This window comes from Dama dama, chromosome 33 (assembly GCF_033118175.1).
Source record: "Dama dama isolate Ldn47 chromosome 33, ASM3311817v1, whole genome shotgun sequence".
Lineage (NCBI taxonomy): Eukaryota > Metazoa > Chordata > Mammalia > Artiodactyla > Cervidae > Dama > Dama dama.
The window spans coordinates 53,073,913-53,099,626 of record NC_083713.1 but is presented as its reverse complement, the minus strand read 5'-3'; the positions used below and the strand labels follow the sequence as shown (position 1 = coordinate 53,099,626).

The following is a 25,714-nucleotide window of genomic DNA, read 5'->3' as shown; positions in this document are numbered from 1 at the left end:
AAAGTATACACTCTCTATATGACTCAAATTGCTTGTTCATTTGTTTTGGAGTAGAACAACCTGAAGATGAAGCAGGAGAGAAAAATATATAGGAATACAGATTTTTTTTGCTTCACAGCTGAAATTAGTATATTTCTATTTCTATCTAACATAGGAAATCTTTAGGTGTGAGTAGTGATGTAAATAAATAATTTGTTGCTACACATTGAAAGTCAAGTTCTTCCTTGACTTTCAGAGACTATGTAAATTAAACAAACAAAATAAATAGCGGCAATAAAAAAAAATCTTCTAATATGAGATTCAACCAAAATGTTGTTCAGGGAAAAAAAAGTGGTAAAATAGTTGGAGAAAAAATGAACATAATAGTTGGATGTCAAATTTCTGGAAAGCATGTTATATACATAGCAATTGCATAAACCTGCCTTTAGACATGTGAAGATCTATTATGTACAACACAAAATGAACATAACCTGGATAGGTTTAGAAGCAAAAATTAGAACCAGTGGGTAACGTATAGAGGGACAGATACCAACTTAAGAAAGTACGTTTTAACTACATCTACTCAACAGTAATGATGATCAGTATCACTGGGAGTTCTTCAGCAGAGATAGGAGTAAGGAAAGCTAAAGGACTTCCTGCCATCATTCCTAAATTTCCTAGGTGTGATAATGAATCTACAGTGGTACAATTTATACTTGAGGAAGCTGATTCACTTAGGAGCAACATGAAGAATGAAATAAAAAGATTTCTTCTTTCTTCTTCTGTTAAGAAGTGGGAAGTGGGTGGTAAGGAAGGGTTGGACCATGGATCACTCTCCAGAGCTGTAGGCTTCACTGGATACTTGTTTTGATCCAGCTCTCATTCCTCCCCTCTTTTGGGGGCAAGAGTAAGACTGATTTTTTAGGGGAAAAAAATCTCTCATTCCTTCCCTCTCTTTTGGATAAAAGTCACCCTGATTTTTAGAAGGAAAAAAAACCCAGTCTCTCTCTCTCACATCATTCTATTGAGGTTCACATCCCTCAGTTCTAGAAGAAATCTTGACATGGGTTTCCTCATTAAAATAATAACTTTCATGGCTACAGTGATTGGTTAAGCAATGAATGTGCGATTCATAACCTGGCCAATAGGGTTAAATGAGGAGTCTCTATGCTACAGTTGTTGAGAGGTTACCGCAATAGCCTAGCACTTTCGGAAGCCATCTTGGTATCCTGACTGAAGAGATTATGTTAAAGTCAACTCAGGGTAAAACAGCTGAGATGGAGGCAAAGTAAAAAAGAGTTAAATTATGTGTAAGTTTTTGAAAGTGGCCATGTTAAAACTAACTCTACCTCTAGAATGTTTATTTTTGAATTCTTCTCCCCCTAAATGACTGTTGTTCTTCAGGTTATGTGAGCGGGTTTCCTGTTGTGTGTGTGTGCTGTGCTTCTTTGCTCAGTCATGTCCGACATTTGTGACCCCATAGACTGTAGCCTACCAGGCTCCTCTGCCCATGGCGATTCTCCAGGCAAGAATACTAGAGTAGGTTGCCATCCCCTCCTCCAGGGGACCTTCAACTCAGGGATCGAACCCAGGTCTGCTGCATTGAAGGTGGAATCTTTACCAGCTGAGCCACCAGGGAAACCTAAGAATACTGGGTGGGTAGCTTATCCCTTCTCCAGGGGATCTTCCTGACCCAGGAATTGAACTGAGGTCATCTATACTGCAGGTGGATTTTTTAAAAAGCTGAGCTACCAGGGAATGCTACCAAAGTGTTTTGATTACTACAGCAATGTCCAACGAGAAGCATAGTGTCAAGTCCTTGGACAGCCACCAGTCACCAAGGGCCAGGAAAAAAGCAATAACAAATTTGGTCTCCTCACAGTTTCTTTAGGACCTGGTACTGAATTACATCTGATCTAACCAGATTCTCTCTTCACATTATTGATTAAATTTTGATTTTTTTCTCTCAACCTCCGCTAAATAATTTAGTTTTCTTTTACTTTTTCCAAGCTAATCACATCTGATTTCCTTTATTCCAGATTTCAGTCCATCTTACACTTTTATAGGCCCAGATATGCAGATGTTAATTTGGTGCAATGAAAAAAGTTGATAATTAAATTGATTGAAAATGTTTATCTGTTGTTGTCTTACTGTATCCCACACTCTCCATTTCCTTATTCTTGTATTATTTATTATTTTTTATTACTAATGAGTTTTGTATTATCTTTGTGTTTCATTTGCATACTCTAGAAACAGGGAATTACAATGATGTAGTGTTTATACAAACACTTTATGTGTGTTTTGATATTTGTAAATTTTAAATTCTCCTTAAAATACTTTGCTCAAGCCCCTGGTAAATACTGTTTTTATTTGCAATGGAATTTAATTCAATTTGATTAGACACAATTTCTGATACATAATGAATCCTTAAGCAAATGTATTTTCTTTCTATTTTGTTTTTGGTAGAGTGTGCCTTGCAATGACAGAAGATAGCATGATGAGGAAGCTCAAGAAGTAGGAAAATGAAAATTTAGTATGTCAGCATCATGAGGTAGGTAAATGTGGAGTTTCTTAATTTCTCACCTTTTTAAGATTTATTTTTTATTGAAGCATGGCTGATTTATAATATTGTGTTAGTTTCTGGTATATAGCAAATTGATTCAGTTATACATATATATGTATATTCTTTTTATATCTTTTCCATTATGCTTTATTACAGGATGTTGAATATAGTTCCCTGTGCTATACAGTAGGACCTTGTTGTTTATCCATTCTGTATATAATAGTTTACATCTGTTAATCCCAAACTCACAATCCATCCACCCCCGACCCTGCCTCTGTCTTGGTAACCGTAAGTCTATTCGGTATGTCTGTGAGTGTATTCCTATTTCATAAGCAAGTTTATTTGTGTCATAATTTAGATTCCACACATAAGTTTTATTATATGGTATTTGTCTTTCTCTTTCTGAATTCTCTTAGTATGATCATCTCTAGGTCCATCCTTACTGCTGCAAATAGCATTATTTCATTCTTTTGTTTAACTGCTGAGTAGTATTCCACCATGTATACATAACACATCTTCTTTAGCTATTACTCATTTGTCCATGGACATTTAGGTTGCTTCCATGTCTTGTCTATTGTAAATAGTGTTGCTGTGAACAGAACGGTGTGTGTATATTTTTGAATTATAGTTTTGTATGGATGGATGCCCAGGAGTAGATTTGCTGTTCATATGGATACTCCATTTTTATTTTTTTGAGGAACTTCCAAACTGTTTTCCATAGTAGTTATACCACAACTTCTCACTGTTGACTGTTGGGAGAAAAAACCTAGGAACTCATCTCTTATGAAATAGTGAAGGAAATTAGTACCTTTTTATGATTGCAGTGCTTCTTAATTTTTCCAATAGTAATACATGTATGGAAAACAATAATACTTCTCCTGAATACTAAAGTTAAAAGACAAGATTGCTGTCACTGAGGGGACTGGTTCAGGTTCCAGCTCATCTAGTCTTATCTGACTAGTCTTAGGACAGAAGAAAGCAACAGTTTGTGTTTACTTTTAACTTAAAATAATCACCAAAATTAATGATTCTGAAGTTTTGTTGCTTTTAGTGACCAAATGATTCCAAGAGGAGCAGAACTCCTGTTTATTTTCCCACTCAGTTCCATTTCAAACCTTTTCAGTAAAGAGAGAGTGAGAAGATCATTTTAGTATTGCAAATGCTTGCTGAGATAAGAATAATTTGTTCATATGGAATTATCCCACATAAGCATCTCTTTCTTTTAAGAGGAGCTACCATGTACTTCAGTGGTTTAGAATCTTGTTTATAGAAGGCTTTAAAGTGTGTCTTTTCTTGCCTTCATTTAATCATTTGTCAAATATAAATATAACAGCTAGGACCTCTGACTTTGTATAAGAATGTAGTAAATCTAGAAAGTTATAGTTGAAGGTTATACCTGCAAGAATGTAAAAGTGTTCCTTTTATCTGAGGAACAGTACAGATAACATATGCAAAAACTATAGTAAAAAGCACACATGGTGTTCTTTATGGTCTCCCTAAACACTTTATTAATACAAAACCAAAGAGCCAACATAAAGATCAAATTGAAGTTTAGAAAAAAGAAATACTACATTTGCATAGTTGAGAGAAGTCTGATTTAGAATTCAGGGACTATGGGATTTAGCCTGGCTTTGACTCTGTACTCTATCCTCTGCCAGGAGGCAGTTTAGACCAAGAGTGCTCAGCTGAAATGATTGTGGGAATCACTGGTCAGGTTGTTAGAAATACAGATTCCTGGGTGAAACCTACCCTTAGAAATTCTGACTCAGCCAGTCTGGTGGGAGGGCAAAGTGGGTGAGAGGCATGTATTCACATATCCGGTGAAGCTAATGTGCTGATTCTTGAAAATTCACTGGTCTAGACCTCAGTTGTCCTTGTTTTTATAATGCAGAGATCTCATTAGGCCTATTGATTATAGACCCCAAAATTAAAGGAGGCAACAATTTCTACTTTTGAAAGGGAAAAAAATATCTGATTATAAGTTCCATATGTTAAAATAATAATAAAATTTTAATTTATATTAATAATAGAACTATATTTCTCACAAATGCCTTGTAAGAAAATACAAGATGAATATTGGTATTGGAGTCCAGAAATGGTGATAAAAGCATTGAATGTCTAAATTTATCTAGCTGAATGGCAGGAAAGGTAGGACTAGTCTTGTCTCACAACTTAAAGGCCTATTTTCTTTCATTTATACTTCACAGCTTTTTATAAGTGAACCATATTCTCTTACAGCCTGTTATTATTCATGGTATTTAGAAGGAGGATTCTGTTTTACATGGGTCAACATGGCCCTTGGACATAGCTCTGTGGCAGAGACAGGTGATAGCTGAAGAAGAAGAAAGAAAAGGAGAAGGAGCAGAAGAAAGGGGAAGCAGAAGCAAAGCAAAGCAAAATTAATAATAATAATAGCATTTTCTGGAATAAGATACTTGTCATTTTTGAAGGTATCAACAGTGCTAACAAGAGAGCCCCCATCTGCACTCTTAAACAAGACTCCTCAAATCAATTCCTATGGCTTTGCAAGTGGTGGTGCTAAGTTGTGTCTGACCCTTGCAATCCCAGGGTCTGTAGCCTGCCAGGTTCATCTGTCCATGGGATTTTCCAGGTAAGAATACTGGAGTAGGTAGCCATTTTGTACTCCCAGGGATCTTCCCTTTATATATATATATATAATACATATATAAAATACATGTGTGTATATATGTATATGTGTGTATATATATATAATATGAATGTATATATATACACATACTAATTGAGATGAGACACCAGATATGAACAGTGTTAGCTAAGATTGCAGTTCTGTACCTCCTGCCTAAACCTTAATTACTGTCCCACACCAACAAGTGTTTGCTCTGACCTCACCTTTAATATCTCAGCTGCTGGAAAATAAATCCCCAAACATTCCTTAAGTTCTTATTTCATGCTTGTGAGTTAATAATGAGATGCTAAGCCACAAGGTGTGGGCATTGTTAGTGACAACTAAAATTAAAAACAAAGTGAGAACTGATTGTTTCTATAGGTGTCAATGGGGACCCCTCTGAAGGAATGCCAGGATGTAACTCTAGTTGCTATGTTGTGTTAACAGGGATTACATCAGTTTGTATATCACCCATAAACACCAGCCATTTGGTGCATAATGATATTTTAGGCTATCCAATAGGTTGGGTCTCATGAGGCTTTGTTTTCTTTCTTTGTTTCAAACATATTTTTATAGACACTTTTCACACAACAGCTTTGCTACTCTTAAATATGAAAACAATTTGCAAATGATATTATTTGACTTCCATTCTTTTAGTTGTTATACCTTTAGCCCGTTCATTTTAATCTTGATTTTGGAAAATTAATTTTGAAATGTATTTCTGAATTGTGTACAGGGTAAAAGGAATGATAATAGTTATTTTGCAATAGGACTCCCTGACTTATATTTTATAGACCAGTAAAATTAAATAAAAATAAGTACTTACATTGAATTGGCAATTTTCTACTTAATGAAAAGAGCAATGAAAATATAACACCTCTTATTATAAATCTCTCATTTATCAACAAACATTTTTTAGAATAAGTAGAAAAAGTATGAAGTCAAACATTTTGAATTAGCTTTATGAAAAATACAAGACAATGTCTTTATTGTTTTTTGTTTAAGATGCACTCCTAAAAACTTGGTTGAACACCTATTAATGCCAAGAACCCCTGTTTTATTTTTTTACCTTTTCATTTTATATTGATGTATAACCAATTACGGAGAAGGCAATAGCAACTCACTCCAATACTCTTGCCTGGAAAATCCCATGGACAGAGGAGCCTGGTAGGCTGCAGTCCATGGGGTCACAACGAGTCAGACACGACTGAGAGACTTCACTTTCACTTTTCACTTTCATGCATTGGAGAAGGAAATGGCAACCCACTCCAGTGTTCTTGCCTGGAGAATCCCAGGGACGGGGGCCTGGTGGGCTGCCGTCTATGGGGTCGCACAGAGTCGGACACGACTGAAGTGACTTAGCAGCAGCATAGCCAATTAACAATATTGTGATAGTTTCAGGGAAATGGTGAAGGGACTCAGTCATACGTATACATATACATGTATCCATTTTCCCTCAAACTCGCCTCCCACACGGGCTGCCACATAACATTGAGCAGAGTTCTTGCTTGTTGGAGAACCACCTGTTTTAGAGAGAGTGTCAATTATCTTGTTGACAGTTGAGGAGGAAGTCATGTGATAAGCAAACTTAAATGATGATTTTATATCGAAAACAGCACTTGGGAAAAATGATGTGCTTAGAGACTAAGGCTCTTAGAAATCTCAACGCTTCCCTCAATATTGACTAACTAGTGTGCATGGGTCTGGCCAATAGCTCTATCTTTTCTCATCAAATCTTGAAAGGCTTATTAAGTATTCTATCACCATGAATATTTTGAGAATTTTATGCTCCATGAATTATCATAATATTAGTAGGAAAATGAGATTTGTCTTTAAAAACTTTACTTTGCTGTGAATATTTGCTTGCATTCTGTCATATGATATGAGTGTTTTTCATGTCAGAAGAAAAAGTGGCATGTATTCAGACTGTATGTAGATTTTGGCCCATGAAATTGCATTATCTGGTAGAACCCTGTGTGTTCAGTAAAGCACATGCTGGTGGGCCCCTGTTTGGTCAGGACCAGAACAGCTAGACATCATGGCCTATTGCCTGTAGGCTGTATATCTTGGCTTTAAACACCTAGTCAGGCTGGGTCTGATAGTGAAAGCTTGCAGATGGTCAGCAGGAGAGTAAGGTCTGGGATCTGCTTCTTTGATGTGGTTCTCTAGGCTCAGCAGCAAAGATAGGACACATCCACTTCACGGGCCGGGTGCAGAGCTTACTGTGTCCATCGTGAATAAAGACCTTTTGGAATTTATTTCAGGTTTCCAAGGAGGAAGCTATGTAGCCCCAGTTGGAGTGGGAACTCTGCTGGTTGACTGGCAGTGAACTGGAGTCAGAGTTGAGGGGTTGGCATTACATTGTTGTTTTACGTGTATTGAATTCATCTATCTTATTGTGGACTAGTTGTGCTCTAAAAGACTAGCATGTTGTTCATGCTAGCTGTATGATAGCTGCACTAATCATATGTATGCTTATAAACTGATGGGAAAAATCTGTTGGATTCAAAATTATTAAAAGAAATTTCAGCATTTATGAATAACCTTTATCAATAAAGGTTACCAATATCAATAATCTTTCAGATTCACTGACCCTAATTTTTTAGCTGTTTTAATTTCTAAATGGCTTTAAATATTGATTTTAAAGTTGTAACATCTGTCTGTGGTATATATATATATATATATATTTTTTTTTTTTTTTTTTTTTTTTTTTACTAGGGATGACTATTACTGGTTTGAAGATGCTATTCATTGAAGTGCCTAAGGCTGGGATGTGCTTATATCATTTTAGGTATGGGTGTGATATAAAGTTTTAGACATGCACCCTAGTATTCCTGGGCAAAGGTGGAAGTTCTGGTTACTTTCTGGTTCTCTACTGATACTACTCAGACACCATGTGATTTCAAACCCCCGTGAGTGTGAATGGAGGCTGAGCCGGGGAACTGGAACTGCTTTCTCAAACTGGTAGTGATGCAGTGTGCCTCATATTCCCTTGCTGGAGTGGGTATGAGAGGAAGTTAGCAGAAATAAAAGATTTAAATAATATCCAGAGTGTCATAACTTGATAACCCAGAGTCCAAGTTCAATAAAAAACTAGTCCTATCAAGGTCCGGGCAAATCTTTGAACAAAATACAACCAATAAATGCCAGTTCCAAGAAGACAGAGATGTTAGAATTATTTGATAAAGATTTTAAAGCAGCCATCATAAAATGCTTAAATGACTAGTTGATCTTTGACCAATAATACACAGGTCAAATGAATTTGAAAATCCTAGTAAAGAGAAAGAAAATGTCAGCATGTAAATAGAACACAAAAGAAAAACCAAATGGAAATTTAGAATTGAAAAATTTAAAAAGTGAATGGGTTCAACAGTAGGAAAGAGGGAACAGAGGAAAGAATGTAGACAATAAAATTTTCCCAATTTGAAAAATGAAGAGAAAACAGACTGGGAGGAAAAATCACGAGATTTAATCCCTTTAGGACTGTATCTAAAGATCTAACAGTCATTTATGGAGTGTTAGAAGGATAAGGAGAATAGGGCAGGGCAGAAAAGTAAATTGTATGCTGGGCCTATAAACAAGCTTGATAATGTTAAAAGTATTGAAATTATACAAAATTTGTTCTCTGACCAAATGAAATCAAGCTAGAAGTTGAAAACAGAAAATAACAGGAAATTCTCAAGAGGGAGGTGGTATATGTATAATTATGGCTGATTTGCATTGTTGTACAGCAGAAACAACACAACATTGTAAAGCAATTTTTCTCCAATTAAAAAAAAGAAAAACAGGAAGTTCTCAAATAACTAGAAACTAAATAGTAGACCTGTAAATAATTTATGGGTCAAAAAGAAAGCCTCAAAAATTAAAAATATATCAAACTGTATAAAAATGAAAATATAATATGCCAAGCATTTACAGGACACAGCTAAACCAGTAATGGGAGGGAAATTTCTAGCACTAATACTTACATGAGAAAAGAAATCAAGTCTCAAGTCAATAATTTCATGTCCTACTTAAGAATTCAGAAAGAAAAGATCAAACATAATAATAGCAACCAGATAGAAGGAAATAATAAAATAAGAACAGAAATAAATGAAACAGAAAGGAGAAAAACAATGAAGTAAAAACTTTTTTTTTTGCAAAGATCAATAAAATTTACCAACTGACAAAGAAAAAAGACAAAATTTACCAGTATCATTAATGAACAAGGGATTTCACTACAGACCCTACAGACATCAAAAGAAAAAATAATACGGTGTTTATAACAAATCTACTCAGATAAATTTGGCAGCTTAGATGAAATAGACCAATTTCTTGAAAGCACAAACTACCACAAATGACCAAATGTGAAATAGATAATTTGGGTAGTCCTACAATTAAGAAAATTGAGCTCATAATTTTAAAACTCATAAAGGAGAAATTCCTGGCCTAAATCATTTCACTGGGGAATTCCATTGAATTTTATAAAAGAATTAATACAAATTACATACAATTTCTTTCAGAAAAGAGAAGATGTGGAATATATGCTGCCTTATCTTATTAAGCTAGTATTGCACTAATATTAATACCAAAACTAGATAAAGACAAGAAAAAGAAAACTGTGGTCTGATATCCTCATGGGCCAGACACAAAAGTTTTAATATTATGTTAGCAAGTAGAATTAGGTAATACATAAAAATAATCATATGCCATGACTAAGTTGGGTTTATTACAGTGATGTGAGATTGCTTCAATATTAAAAAAACTGAATATAATCCACTGTATTAGCAGGTCAAAGTAGAAAAAGCATATGATCATTGATACAGAAAAGACATTTGACAGAATTCAATACCCATTCATGAAAAACTCTAAGAAAAATAGGAATTGAGGAAATTTTTTCAATTTGATAAAAGGGTCCTATAAAAAAGTCTTACAGTCAGTATTTAAGGACGAAGAATTATAATGCTTTTCCCCTGCAGTCAGGAGCAAAGCAAGCATATCTGCTTTCGCTGTTTTTCAACACAGTGCTGGAAGTCCTAGCCAGAGCAACAGGGTTAGCAAAGGAAATAAAATAAATGGCACACAGTTTGAAAAGGAAGAAATAAAACTCTATTTGCAGATAACATAATTGTCTACATAGAAAATTCCTCAGATTCTTAACAATTCCTAGAAAATAAGAGAATTCAGCAAGTTTGCAGGATACAATATAAACATCCAAAAAGGAATTGTCTTTCTACATGCTGACAATGAACACAGTGGACACCAAAAGTAAAAATATAATGACACACTTGCTCACAAAAAGAGAAACACTTAGGTGTAAACCTAAAACCATATGGATAGGACTTATATGCTGAAAAATATAACATACTGCTGTAAGAAACCAAAGATCTAAATAAATAGGTAAACTGTGTTCATGGATTGGAAGACTCAACATAGTAGAGATTTCAAGTGTATTCAAATTGATAAATAGGTTTACTGCAATTGTTATTAAAATGCCAAATTATTTTGTATATACAGAGAAGAGTATTGTGAAATTTGCAACAAAAGTCAAAGGACTTAGAATAGTTAACACAATTCTTTATAAAAAGAGTGAAAAGGGAGGAATCAGTCTACCCAATTTTAAGAATTATATACAGCTAAATTATATAATATAATATATATATATAGCTAAAGCATTCAAGACTATGTGGCATTGGTGATCATACACATAGATCAATGGAGTACAAAAAGGAAGCCATAATTAGATCCACACAAGTATGCTTAACTGAATTTTTAAAAAATATAAAAGCAATTTAATGGAGGAAAGATAGCCTTTTCAACAAAATATGCTGGAGCAATTGAACAATCATAGGCAAAAATATAACCTTGACCAAGACCTATTATCTAAAATAAAAATTATTTGAAAATGAATTATTGACTTAAATGTAAACATAAAATTATAAAACTTTTGAAAAAATTATAGGTGTGAATATTTAGGATCTAACAGCATGATCCTTAGAAGAAAAATTGAATTAATTGTGTTTCATCAAAATTAAAAACTTTTGCTCTGGAAAAGACACTTTTAAGACAATGAGAAAACAAGCTACAGACTTGGAGAAAATATTTACAAATCACATATCTTACCAAACTATACTATCTAGAACATGTAAAGAGCTCTGAAAGTTTAACAATAAAGTCTCAAACAATATAATTAGAAAATAGGCAAAAGACTGATCATACATTTCACTGAAGAGGATATATAGGGGGCAAATAAGTTCATTCAGTAAGTTCAACATAATTGGTCATTAAGGATATGAAAATTTAAAATGTAAGATATCACCACATGTCTACCAGAATGATTGAAATTTAAAAAAATAGTCATAAAACTAAATGCTCATAAAGATGAGGAGAAATTGGATCACTCATATGTTGCTGGCAAGAATGAAAAATTGTTCAGGCACTTTATAAAAAAGTTTCTCAGTATAAGGAATTTAAACATGCAAACACCATACAGTCCAGTAATTGCGCTTTGGAGCATTTATCCCTGAGAAATAAAAGCTCATATTCACACAGTAACCTCTAGACAAATATCCAAAGCATTTTTATTCATAATAACCAAATACTGGAAACAACCAAGATGGTTTTCAGTGGATGAATGACTAAACAGTCTTAGGTATGTGGAATACTACTCAGAAATTACAAAGGAATGAACTATTGACGCACAGAACAACTTGGGTGAATCTCCAGAGAGTTACACAGTGAAATATGCCAATCTCCAGAAGTTACATACTGAATGATCTCATATACATAACCTTCTTGAAATGACAAAATTATACAAACAGAAAATAGACTAGTGGTTGCCACAGTTTAAGAATGAGGGAGGCACGGAGACTATAGAGAGAAATGTGAGTTGTTTGGGCAGTGACAGAAATGTGCTGGCTGTATCAGTGTCAATATCCTGATTGTGATATGGTACTATGGTCTTGCAAGATGATACCACTGGGGAAAACGGAGTAAAGCGCACATGGAATCTGTGTATTATGACTTATAACTCCATGTGCATCTATAATTTTCTTCAACAACAGCAACAAAAAGTTTAATTAAAGTATAGAAACAAGCTCAACTTTCTCATAAATATTTTATAAAATATAATCCAGAAATTTAAAAATTCATTTTTAATCCTTAATATTTGAGATTTGTTCTTATCACAGGTATATAACATAAGGAAAAGTATGATTAGCTATTTTCCATAAGCCCAAACTGAATATCCACCAGGCTTATGCCAATTTATCAGGATATATGTTTCAAAGAAATGACGATTTTTAGGATAGAGGGAATTGCACAAAAAAACAAAAAAATATTTTTTTTAAATCACTGTTTTCCAACTTCCAATATGTATAGTACATTTTCCTGCTGACTTGTCATATGAGACCAGAAAGCTATATTCTTGTTCAATCTCATGAAATTAGAAAAAAAAAAAAAAAACACATGCAAATTAAGTGTGAAACATAAATTATTCTGAAAACAAACAAGAAAAGCAATGTTAAAATAACAGGGTCATCCAGGGAAATTCAAATCCAGGACACAACTGTGTAAAACCTTAGAAAGTGAAAAGCAGCAACATTCATGTAAGGAGGGAAAGGATTGCATTAAAAGAGAATGCTCGATGAAAAAGAGACTAAATATATTTTTATTTAGAGGAGACCATTTCAAGCTATTTTAATTACTGTTTAAACATATCTTTAAGGAGCAACTTCCATTTACATTATAGATGACACAATGAAAATTTTCTTTATTTTGCATGTCTTTATAACTACAGGATGTATAAAATGAATATGCTGTTACCTAATGTAGTCAAAGTAGAGGTTACTCATTCATTCATTCACTAATTCAACAACATTTTATTGTTTCCCTGCTATGTGAGAGACATTAGTTCAAAATTAAGGAGGTATAATCCTCGATTTTCATGTACTTGAAATCCTACCTGGGATATTAGATACCAAATATAAACAATTATCACAGGAAAATGTATCAAGAGAGATATACCTAAAGCTCAAGCAAAGCACAAAGAGGCCCCTAGTCATAGAACGCACATGGAAATTAAGTTTTGGAGACTATAAGAGTTAATCTACTGGGAAAAAAAAAAGATGATGATGGCTACAGTGGTGATGGATGGTGAGAAGTTACTGGCCCTGCAAGCAGAAGAAACCATATGAAACATCTGTGGTTGTTCAGTTGCTCAGGCATGCCCCACTCTTTTGTGACCCAGTGGACTACAGCCTGCTAGGCTCCTTTGTCCCTGGGATTTCCCAGGGAAGAATACTTGAATAGGTTGTCATTTCCTTTTCTAGAGGATCTTCCCAACCCTCGGATGGAACCCAAAATGTCTCTTTCATTGGCAGGTGGGTTCTTTACCACTGGGCCACCAGGCAAGCCCCACATAAGACAGTTGTCTACAAAAGCTTGAAATGTTCTAAAATTTAAATGATTTAGGTTGGGCAAGAGGATATATTTTGGTGGCCAGCAGGAGGTACTGGAGGTGAAATGGGCATAAAGCACAAAAAGTCTGTGTGATAAACTATACTATAATATAATATAAACAAACTAAGGTTTATATTATAAAGCATAAGAATGAATTGAAGGGTATAAAATTGAGAGGACTGATATGAACTCGTAGGCATTTCAAAATGATATCCCCATTCTCAAGGAGAATGGCAGTGGGTGTTAGAATATCACAGAGTTGGTAAGAAAAGCAGTGAAGTGTCTATTTTAGTAATGTTCTCCTGTATCTAATATTTGTGGTTAATAAGAAATTATTAATTATGAAATTGTGCCAGTCATTCTCATATCTGTTTTGTGCCTTTCTCCTCCTCTGCTCTATGAAAATGTGACTGATCTCTGCAAAATATTACCTTTCCCAGCCTCCTCTGTCCACTGGGCTTCGAGTGAAGCTTGGCCAATTAAAGTTACTGGTGGGAGACTGGAGGACAAGAAGTAAAGAGAAATCAGTCTACAAACATTTCATTTTACTATAATTTAGGACCCAGTGTAGTTTTCTTTTTTGTTGTTTTAAACAATGCCCCAAGAATAGTTGAGTAGTGTGATAAGATACCCCCAAGTACAGTTCAGTTCAGTCGTGTCTGACTCTTTGTGACCCCATGAACCATAGCACGTCAGCCTCCCTGTCCATCACCACTGCTGGAGTCTACCCAAACCCATGTCCCTTGAGTCGGTGATGCCATCCAACCATCTCATCCTCTGTCATCCCCTTCTCCTCCTGCCCTTAATCTTTCTCAGCATCAGGGTCTTTTCAAATGAGTCAGTTCTTCGCATCAGGTGGCCAAAGTATTGGAGTTTCAGCTTCAACATCAGTCCTTCCAATGAACACCCAGGACTGATCTGCCTTAGGATGGATTGGTTGGATTTCCTTGCAGTCCAAGGGACTCTCAAGAGTGTTTTCCAATACCACAATTCAAAAGTATCAATTCTTCGGCTCTCAGCTTTCTTTATACTCTAACTCTCACATCCATACATGACTACTGGAAAAACCATAGCCTTGACTAGACAGACCTTTGTGGACAAAGTAATGTCTCTGCTTTTTAATATGCTGTCTAGGTTGGTCATAATTTTCCTTCCAAGGATTAAGCATCTTTTAATTTCATGGCTGCAGTCACAATCTGCAGTGATTTTAGAGCCCCCCAAAATAAAGTCAGCCACTGTTTCCACTGTCTCCCCATCTATTTGCCATGAAGTGATGGGACCGGATGCCATGATCTTAGTTTTCTGAATGTTGAGCTTTAAGCCAACTTTTTCACTCTCTTCTTTCACTTTCATCAAGAGGCTCTTTAGTTGTTCTTCACTTTCTGCCATAAGGGTGGTATCATCTACATATCTGAGGTTACTGATATTTCTCCCGGCAATCTTGATTCCAGCTTATGCTTCCTCTAGCCTGCATTTCTCATGCTGTACTCTGCATATAAGTTAAATAAGCAGGGTGACAATATACAGTCTTGACATACTCCTCTTCCTATTTGGAACCAGTCTGTTGTTCCATGTCCAGTTCTAACTGTTGCTTCCTGACCTGCATACAGATTTCTCAAGAGGCAGGTCAGGTGGTCTGGCATTCTCATCTCCTTCAGAATTTAGCCGGTGATGCCTCTGTCATCAGATGATGAGATGGTTGGATGGCATCACCAACTCAGTGGACATGAGTTTGGGTAAACTCCGGGAGTTGGTAATGGACAGGTAGACCTGGCGTGCTGTAGTTCATAGAGTTGCAAAGAATCAGACACAACTGAGTGACTGAACTGAACTGAACCTTCCTGATGCAAGTGAGCGTAATCTAAAGCAAATATTCAATAGATGGATGAGTTTTTTTCCATATTAAAATTTAAGGAGGAATTTCTTGCTCTTAAACCCCCACACTCTCACCTCCAGAAAACTCTTGCTCATTGGAATTCTGTGTTTTCCAGTTTATATATATTGGTAATACTCATTTCTAAGTATTTTTTTGCTCTGGATCCAGAAATTTGTGACTAGGCTCTGATCCCAAAGCTTTTATGCTGCTCCCAGTCCACATCATTAGTTCTAGAACCCTTGTTAATTATTAGGTTCCCTGGCTGCCTACATCTTTCCTATCAGATACAGGAAATATAGAAAAAGGGCCCATAACAGGCATATAGAGAGAAATACCAGGGAACTAGGAATCATAATGGTCAATGATGCAATGGAGACAAAACTTTGAGATGCTTTCGACTCTAGCCCTGAGAATAAACTGAATCATGGTTTAAGCTAATTAAAACAAAGCCTATGAAACCCATTTTTTTTTTTTGATCAGCTGATAGTCTCACTCCGTACCTGAGCCCTAAGAATATTTTGTTTCTCAAGAAGCAGGTCAGGTGGTCTGGTATTCCCATTTCTTTCAGAATATTCCACAGTTTATTGTGATCCACACAGTCAAAGGCTTTGGCATAGTCAATAAAGTAGAAATAGATGTTTTTCAGGAACTCTCTTTCTTTTTTGATGATCCAATGGATGTTGACAATTTGATCTCTGGTTCCTCTGCCTTTTCTAAATCCAGCTTGCACATCTGGAAGCTCATGGTTCACATACTGTTGAAGCCTCCTTAGAGAATTTTGAGCATTATTTTACTAGCGTGTGAGATGTGTGCAATTGTGTGGTAGTTTGAGCATTCTTTGGCATGGCCTTTCTTTGGGATTGGAATGAAAACTGACCTTTTCCAGTCCTGTGTCCACTGCTGAGTTTTCCAAATTTGCTGACACATTGAATGCTTCACTTTCACAGTATCATCTTTTAGGATTGAAAATAGCTCAACTGGAATTCCATTGCCTCCGCTAGCTATGTTCATAGTGATGCTTCCTAAGGCCCACTTGACTTTGCATTTCAGGATGTCTGGTTCTAGGTGAGTGATCATACCATCATGATTATCTGGGTTGTGAAGATCTTTTTTGTACAGTTCTTCTGTGTATTCTTGCCACCTCTTAATATCTTCTGCTTCTGTTAGGTCCATACCATTTCTGTCCTTTATTGTGCCCACCTTTGCATGAAATGTTCCCTTGGTATCTCTAATTTTCTTGAAGAGATCTCTAATATTTCCCATTCTGTTGTTTTCCTCTATTTCTTTGCACTGATCACTGAGGAAGGCTTTCTTATCTCTCTTTGCTATTCTTTCGGACTCTGCATTCAAATGGGAATATCTTTCCTTTTCTCCTTTGCTTTTTGCTTCTCTTCTTTTCACAGAAAGGTAAATCATGTACAGTAGAGGAAAAGGACCTGGAGAGAGTACCCACATTTCTGCTATGCCAAAAAGGAGAAAATCAATGATAGTCACACGAGCAATAGGGAAAAACCACCTATAACAACATACTCCACTTCTTTTTAATGTTGGGAGGCTCATAGTGCTTGGCACACTCAATAAATAATAATGTACAATAACTTGGTTTAATGAATGAATGCAACATGAATTACAAAGTATATTTTTAGTAGCCTTTGAATAAAGCATAATTTTAAAGACTTGTTGCTGGAAATAAAGCATTCTTTTAGTTATCCTTAAATCCAAGTCATTTCAAACATGTACACTGAGATCAAAATTATTTATATTTTTTTCTATTTTTTTCTTGGTTTGATAAAAGAAATAAAATTTTATAGCTACCTCAAGTGAGTCCAATAAAATTTTTCCCCTTGAAATGGTGAAGACCTAAAGTGTAAACCTCCTGCAAGATGCAATCATATATTGATATCTTCATTCCATACTCAAGGTATGAAATTAAGCCTTCTTTTATTTTAGGGATGAAAATATTAGATCTAAGGTTAGGAAGGATAAACTTGAATTTTCTTAGTAATAAAAATTCAAAGTACCAGTGGCAAAACCTCAATATCCTTCCAAAAAAGTGAAACACCATAGATAGAATATTCCAGTGGGCAGATGTTAACTTAAAGTGTGCATTGTTTGGAAAAGGAGTTAATTAACAACTTATTAATTGGATAGAAAATCTGAAACTGTTGTACTTCTAGCAAATACATAATTTTCTTCAAGTATTATTAAAGCGTTTTTGTTGTACCTATTAAAGATTCTTGTCTCTAAGTTAATTTCATTATGCTAATAAGCTATCATCGTTACAGAACCTAAGCTTTGATCCATGTTAATTGTCGTGATCTTCAAAGACAAAGTCACCACTTACTTTAAATGAATTTTACATCTTTTTAAAGAATCACACGGAAATTAGGGGAAGTAATTAATTTTTTATTATGTGTCTCAATATTTTTAAGGGAGGAAGTCAATGGTATTGGCTAGAATTCATTTTAACATTTAACTAGGGAAAACAGCATGAGGCAAAAAAAAACGTTCAGATGCAAAAGATTAAAGAAAATTTGAAACTGGGACCTAATTTGTCTTGATAAACTTTGGTGTTTAATATGCTTCTTTTGTTCTCAGTGTGAAACTGCAGGGTTTTGATTTGTAAAAACTTTTTGAAGAATTAATTCTTTCTAATTTTTATTCATTTTTTTGCCTTTCTTTTACAGTAAGACAGACAAGTTGACCTTCAAACCATAACACTTTTAAATATCTATGAACTTACAAGGTTAAATCTATTAGTGATCTGATATTAGCTATTGTACACTAACAGAGTATGTTTCTTCTGAAGCAGATTAGACCTAGCTGTTCCTATATAATAACTAGTTATTTGAACCTTAAGGGGTGTAAGCAAATAATGTTATTAAATTATTTGCCTTTCTCTTTGTAACAAGAAAAGGTCAAGTGTAGAAATATTAATGCCTTCATTTTAGAAAATATTTTTTGTATGAAGATAAAATACCCTTTAAGAACATATCTGAAATGGAAAATTACTGGTTTTGCCTTTGTTGTAACCAGAGTGATGGGCAGGTTAGAGATATTTTTTAAGTCCCTGTCAAACTAGATAGAAAAAAGGATTAAACAAAACAGGAAGGTAAAGCATACTAGAACACAGTTTTTTTCTTAAACATTCAGAGAGAAGGAATGAACTGCCATAATTTAGTTTTATAATCATTTATACTATATCAAGCTACCTGACATTCTTTTTGGAAAGATATGGGATATGAAAGAAATATTATACATACATGTAAAAAATACAGAATTCATTAGCTGATGTAAATAGGTACTTCACTGTAAATGGAAATATGTCAAATAATTTTTTAGAGAAAATCTAGTGGCTCTAATATAATGGTTAACAAAGAGAGCCATCTCAATGCAACAAACAAGCTTATGGTGAAATTCTGCCTTGCTGTGAAGAATTTCTGACATCCATTGCAGATGGATGAACTCATCATAATGATTTCTTGATATGGAAACCAGTAGTCCTTAATTCTTTCTGTTCAAGAAAACCACCTAGTGATGGCAAGAATGAAAATTCCATCATGATGCCCAAGAGTTCATGTTCTTAACAAGTATTGTCAGGTGATTCATATACATTTGATTCATAGACCACAAACCTTCAACCATTGATAAGATTTATAAGTAACTCTGTTTTATCTGACTTTAACTTTATCAGGCTTTAAAATACATTTCAGTTAGTAAAATTATTTACTAGCCAAGGTGCTACTAATCTGTCTAGAAAATAGGCATGTAAGTATTACTCACCAACACTGAGAACCTATTTACCTTTTATGGTATAATTGCCATTTTATAATATTTTCTTTGCATGTTATAATAATGGCAGTTATGGATGTTTGTAATATGGAGAAATTGGATTTTCATCTTTTATGTTGTAACCCAGTATATGATCCAGTTTGTTTATTCATTTTATTTACTAAACATTGCTGGATTTTTAAGCAAATCATAACTACAGACATAGAATAGGCATTGTCTATCCTTGAGATTATTCTAAAAACTGTGTCAAAGTTTCTGACGATATTTATATGAGTTTTTGTGATACTTTAAGTTCTATACTAGCACATGAACATGATTTCCATGTGCCTTACAATTTGAATAGACAAAACCACACATTTGCATTTGTACAAAGGTATAATTTCTCGCAGACTTGTTGGGATGTTGTGGTGGTCCTACATTATATTTTGAGATTGAATTTTCACATAATTTAGGGTGGAAAGACTTACAAAGAAAACTTATTTACACTTAAAAGTATGTAACTCCTAAAGCCCTACTAAAGACCTCTATTATCCTTTAACATCTCCCTCAAAACAGGTTAAATCACACTTAACATGCATTCTAGAAGTAAAAGTAGTGTATGAAATCATCCACACGTTAAAGACGTTGACCTTGTTATACAAAAGGATTTGCAAGGGACAGACTAAGTGTAGCTTTCTTGATGGTGCCTCAGCAGTAAAGAATCTGCCTGCAATGTAGAAGATGCAGGAGACACAGGTTTGATCTCTGGGTCAGGAAGATCCTCTAGAGGAGGGTATGGCAACTCACTCCAGTATTCTTGTCTGAAAAATCTCATGGACAGAGAAGCCTGGTGGCCTACAGTCCTTTGGGTTGCAAAGAGTTGGGCACGACAGCCTGGTGTGACAGATGTGACAAAGACCTCAAAGCCCATCCTTTGTAGGACCGTGTTAAAGTAGGATTGAGGAGTGAAAAGGTCAATGACTCATATCTAGGTCTATCAGTCTCTTTCCAACTTGTTAGAGGGAACTGATGGAGGGAGAAGTAAAATTTTAGGAAGATTTTCCACCTTTGTGACTAAGGAAAGAGTGAGGTGTGCACTTTTTTACTCCCACTTATCTTATTAATAGCATGGACATTCATAGCTTCACATAGGTCTTGCTGTTCCAACCAAAGCCACCTGATGGTAAGCCAAGAGGTCACTGTTGCATATAATGGCTAAGAGCAAAATCCAGTATGAACAAATGGCATATCAGAGGAGAAATATAAGAAACGTCAAATCCTCTGGATATAGTGCTGCTAAGTTAAATATTTTAGATCAGGCTTCCAATTGATAAAAATTATGAATCAGTGTATTTGAAGTTAGGAGGTAAAAAGCTTAGGAAACTGAAACTGCTGAATCATTTAGTCAAAGATAGAATTTCGTTATCACCTTTCTAAATTCCATATATATGTGTTAGTATGCTGTAATGTTCTTTATCTTTCTGGCTTACTTCACTCTGTATAATGGGCTCCAGCTTCATCCATCTCATTAGGACTGGTTCAAATGAATTCTTTTTAATGGCTGAGTAATATTCCATGGTGTATATGTACCACAGCTTCCTTATCCTGGGAAGACCCAGAGGAATCGGGTGGAGAGGGAGGTGGGAGGGGGGGATCGGGATTGGGAATACATGTAAATCCATGGCTGATTCATATCAATGTATGACAAAACCCACTGGAAAAAATAATAATAATAATAATAATAAAAAATAAATAAAAAAAAAGAAAAGTTATCTGAAACACCAATTAAAAAAAAAAAGATAGAATTTGTTGAATAAAAAACTTTGTTGTTAGATTTTTTAAAAAACTGTCAGAACTGCACTTCAATGGCTTCAAAGGTATTTGTGATCAAAGGTGTAACAAATTCTATGATTAAGGACCATAACCCAGACTTTGTCAAATGCTGTAAGCATTGAAGAGCAAACCTCTAAATGACATCTGATTTATTTCTAAATATCCCATGGCTTTCCATACAAAGGAATATAATATGTGCTGAAAGAAACAGTCATTTTTCCAGCTTTTACTTGAATTAGGAGATCCTTAACATTGTTTATTATATTTTATAATACAGATCGCAAACTGGTACCAATCATATGTTTGGCTTACATAATATATAAAATATTTTAAGGTTAGTTTCTAACATTTAAAAGTTGTGTGATTGAATATAATATCGGGATATCTAGATTTAATTGAAAAACATTCACCACCTGAAAATATTGAGCATTTCCTCTTACATAGCAAAGGTAGGAGATGAAAGAGTCTCAAGACCTAAAGACATTTGAGTTTTCCACAAACTGATAAAAAGGCCTATTAGAAATAAATATTAATCTTGTATTCACTGTTGGGGATCCCTCTATCTGAAATCACTAGAATACTTTAAAATTCAAAAAGATACAAAGGGCAATATTGTAAGAAATGAAAAGAAAGTAAAAGAATGAGAAGAGAATAAACTATTAATTAAGAGACACAGTCAGATAGGTTCGTGCTCCAATTACATTTTTTGAGCACTTCAGAAAACCGTGGGTGAGTCTTTGAGTATTTGGCAAAACTTAGTTTAAGGAAAATGAAACCTTAAATTTTGGAGCAAATAATCTTAGTTCCTGCATATAATATGTAACATTCTAACTGAAAATTGTTAAAATACTTCTGACTGAAGATTGTTGTAAGATGTTTGGGGTTAACTGTGTTAGATGCTTTCCTCTTCTAAAGACCTTTGCTTTTAACTAAATGCTTGCTTATCTTTCTAATTTAACATAGTCCCACATTCTTCTTTGTAGTAATTTTGGGCTATCTGATAACATATAATGGAAAACATGTTTATGTCTTCCACCCGTTCTTGTTGCATATTTCAAATGCTTAGAACAACAATTTTCAGAAGCTTTCATTAAGGTTAATTTAAAAACTACATTAAATACAAACAGATTTTCTCACAAACAAAATGGAATGTGTACTTAACAGACTTCTGTATGTTATATTTGATAAACTACCTCATATAAATGCAAATTTTGACTTTCTGCCAGAACCAGGTGGTATGGAAAATATTTCTATTAAACAAATAATGCTGGAAGAGAAAACTTCAAGCGCTGGTATGTTGCATAGGAATAGAGGATGTTTTCATTCAGGTTTGATGTATATTTTCAGATTGACCTTTTTGTATACAAAATGAAAGGAATATATTGAAGAATAATATGTGGTGAGCGGTTGTCTCTGGTGTGAAAGAAATTTCAGAAAAATATACTTTGGGAGGGATTTTACATATTCAGAGAAATAGGCTAAAATAATTTCTTCTGTTTTTTGTGGTTATTCGCTAGCATCATCTCATCTCCTCTGTTGTTATCAGAATAGCTTTCATCTCAATCACTAAGACTGAACAAGGAGAGCTAAATAAAGCAGGATGAGCCCAAATGTTGCCTCACATGGAAAAGCTTTTTTTGAACTCTCAGCCAGACAAAATACAACCAGCACATAAAAGAAAATAGAAGACCTCCCCCAAACTGATAACTGTAAGTCTCACCATGAGAAAAATATTAGGGAAAAAGCATAATTAAGAGACTTCCTACAAATTATCTAATTAGTATTCCCCAAGATTTTTCAAGGTCATCCAAAATAAGGAAAGTTTGTGATATTCACAGACCAAAGGAGACTAGGAAGATGTGAGGACTGTATGTAATGTAGTATTTTCTGTAGGACCTTGAAACAGAATGACATGGAAAACCTAGTAAAATCCAAATAAAGTGTGGATTTTAGTTAACAGTAATGTACCAATTTTGGCTCATTAATTCTGATGAGTGTACTGCAGAAATGTAAGATATTAGTACTACGAGAAACTAGGTATTAGGCACATGGGAATTCTCTGTACAACCTTTGGAATTTTTTGCTAAATCTAAAACTATTCCCTTAAAATTTTATATAATAAAAAAACAACAAATACAAGATAAACAGAGGACATATTATAAAGCCCAATGGTCCATTTTGATCCTTACAGGATGCTTCTTGTTCACTCTTAATTGGGAAAGCCCTCAGAATTGCTGTATCAGAGATAATGATGAATGTACACAAACTGTATATACTTTCTTGATTAGTTACACACACAATGTCTACCAGAGAGCTCAGTGTCCATCTGAGAGAAGGTTGTTGCCACATGATGTGCAACAGGAAAATCCATGACCTTGATCCCACTAGTACTGGATTGTCCATGATCTTGACCACACTGGTACTAAGTTCTAAATCAAAATGGTCATGGGTTTTATTTGTGAAGTGTTGTTATAAAATTGATCTGAAGACCCTAGATAAATGTTTGATTCAGGACAAAGTAGTAATATTTAAGAAAGTTGCAGATCATTTAAACACTATATTGTTGATAATATGCAAAACTGAGAACAACATAATGATACTTTTGGGGTTTTCTATAATATTTTAAGTATCTAAAAATAAAACACTAAAATGTTATATACACACACACACACACACACACACACACACACACACACATATGCACAAAATGATGAGGAGGGAAAGGAGGGGAGGAGGAAAAAGAAAGCTTCTTTTTTGGAGCTCTCTATTTAAGCACTGAGCTTCAAGTGTTACTCTGTCCTATTTGGTATATACATGTTATATATATACTCTACCTATTTGGTATTACTGTCCCTATTTCATAGACAGGCAATAACATTCAGAAAGAACAAGTAACTTATATTCACAACTTGCAAATAACAGTAACTTTCCTTTCATCAATCACTCATAACAACATCTATGACCATCCTTGTCAAACTTTTTCGTTTATCAAGTCCCCAGGTTTTAATCTTCTTGGTATTTGTTCCTGACCCTCCCTTTAAACTAGGGAAAGGCTACCTACTCCAGGATTCTGGCCTGGAGAATTCCATGGACTGTAGAGTTCATAGGGTCACAAAGAGCGGGACATGACTGAGCAACTTTCACTTCACTTTCTCTTCCTTTAAACTAAGGACTCACTGTCATGGTCTCAGAGATCTTATGTGATAAACCTAAGGTTCTAACTCAAGTCCAGACAACTCTGTCTTAATCAGTTGAACTGGTGTATTAACATGCCCATGATAGAGTGTATTTACCTTTGAGATATTATTAAATTAACACATTTAATTCCTGGAAATGTTAAAGGTATTCCTGACTAAAGGGTCGGTTACCAAAATTTTTTTTTGAAGAATATAGAATTCAATATTCTTATTGGTGACATATTAACTTCAAAATGTATATGTTACTGTATATATTAACTTTATAATGTAAAATTTTATAAAAATTATAAAAGTGAGTAGAGAACAGAGGAAAAAAAATGAGGATGACACATTGATACACTTTGATAGGTCTTAATGAATTAAGTTACCAGGAAGGGAACAATAGATTTTGTTGATGTTATTATTGTCTGTTTATTTAATATAACACTTTTAGATTTTCATTCCTCTAAAAATACCTAATGTTGTCATACAAAAATGTGTTCCCTACTAGAGAAGATAAACTAGGCTAGTTGAGACTTTGAAGATTTCATTAGACCTCTGGTCTAATCTGTTATTTCTGCTAAACTGAAGTTAGCATTACTGATTCATAAAATAACTTCAAAATTGCCTTTAATGACAACATCTGACTGAGCGTACACATCATATGGGGCAATCAGTTTGAATAAAATAATTCCCATTAGTATCATAACATGTTTAATTTTATTTTAAAATCAAAATGGAGCCAAGGTTTAAGAGTTCATGAATTTTCAAAAACAGTTGTTTTCTCTCCTATCAAAATGTAAACAGTTTCCTAAGAAATCCTTATCCTCAAAGAACTAGTAGATGTACATATAAATAGTCAGCATAACCATTATTCTAAGAGGAAGTTAAATTTCAAAATTAGAGCTATTTTATTAATTATTCATATTAAACATTTTTCTTAATCCTTGAGAGAGTTTGAAAGTCAGAAAAGGGTTTGATTATATGGCACATGAATTTAGTGGTGGCTTAATAAAATCATGTGTACTCTAGAATGTTTAATGTAAGGAAGACTGACAAATGGCATCGATTTTATTACAAAATAAATATTTGCCTTGCTAAGTTGGGTAAATTCATTTCTGTAAATTTTATTTAATATCAAAAGAATGAAATTCAAAGAATATGCAAACCAAGAGGCTTCCAAAATTAAATATAAAGTGAAACATTATCAAAAGCTGTATTAAGCTGGTCCTGATTAGTTATTATTTAAAGCAGATAGTCATATTCAGCTTTTAAAAGGTAAAGTTCTCATATATTTTAATGTGAGTGACTTCAAATTTAATACTATTATTATTTCTTTATATTTTTCCAGGGAAAATTTCAGATTTTGAGCCAAGTATAGAATTATATGGTTGGAGGTTACATAATGCAGACCTACAGAGTGTTTTATA

General features: G+C 34.3%; 1 long non-coding RNA gene across 1 annotated transcript in view; it reads left to right on the top strand.

Annotated features, from left to right (window-relative positions):
• The first annotated feature begins 2,451 nt into the window (after positions 1-2,451).
• The window catches only part of LOC133050825 (uncharacterized), a 161,239-nt gene continuing 137,976 nt past the window's right edge, over positions 2,452-25,714 (top strand). The window contains exon 1 of the long non-coding RNA XR_009691708.1: positions 2,452-2,530. This is a non-coding gene — a long non-coding RNA (uncharacterized LOC133050825). The remainder of the gene's footprint in view (positions 2,531-25,714) is intronic.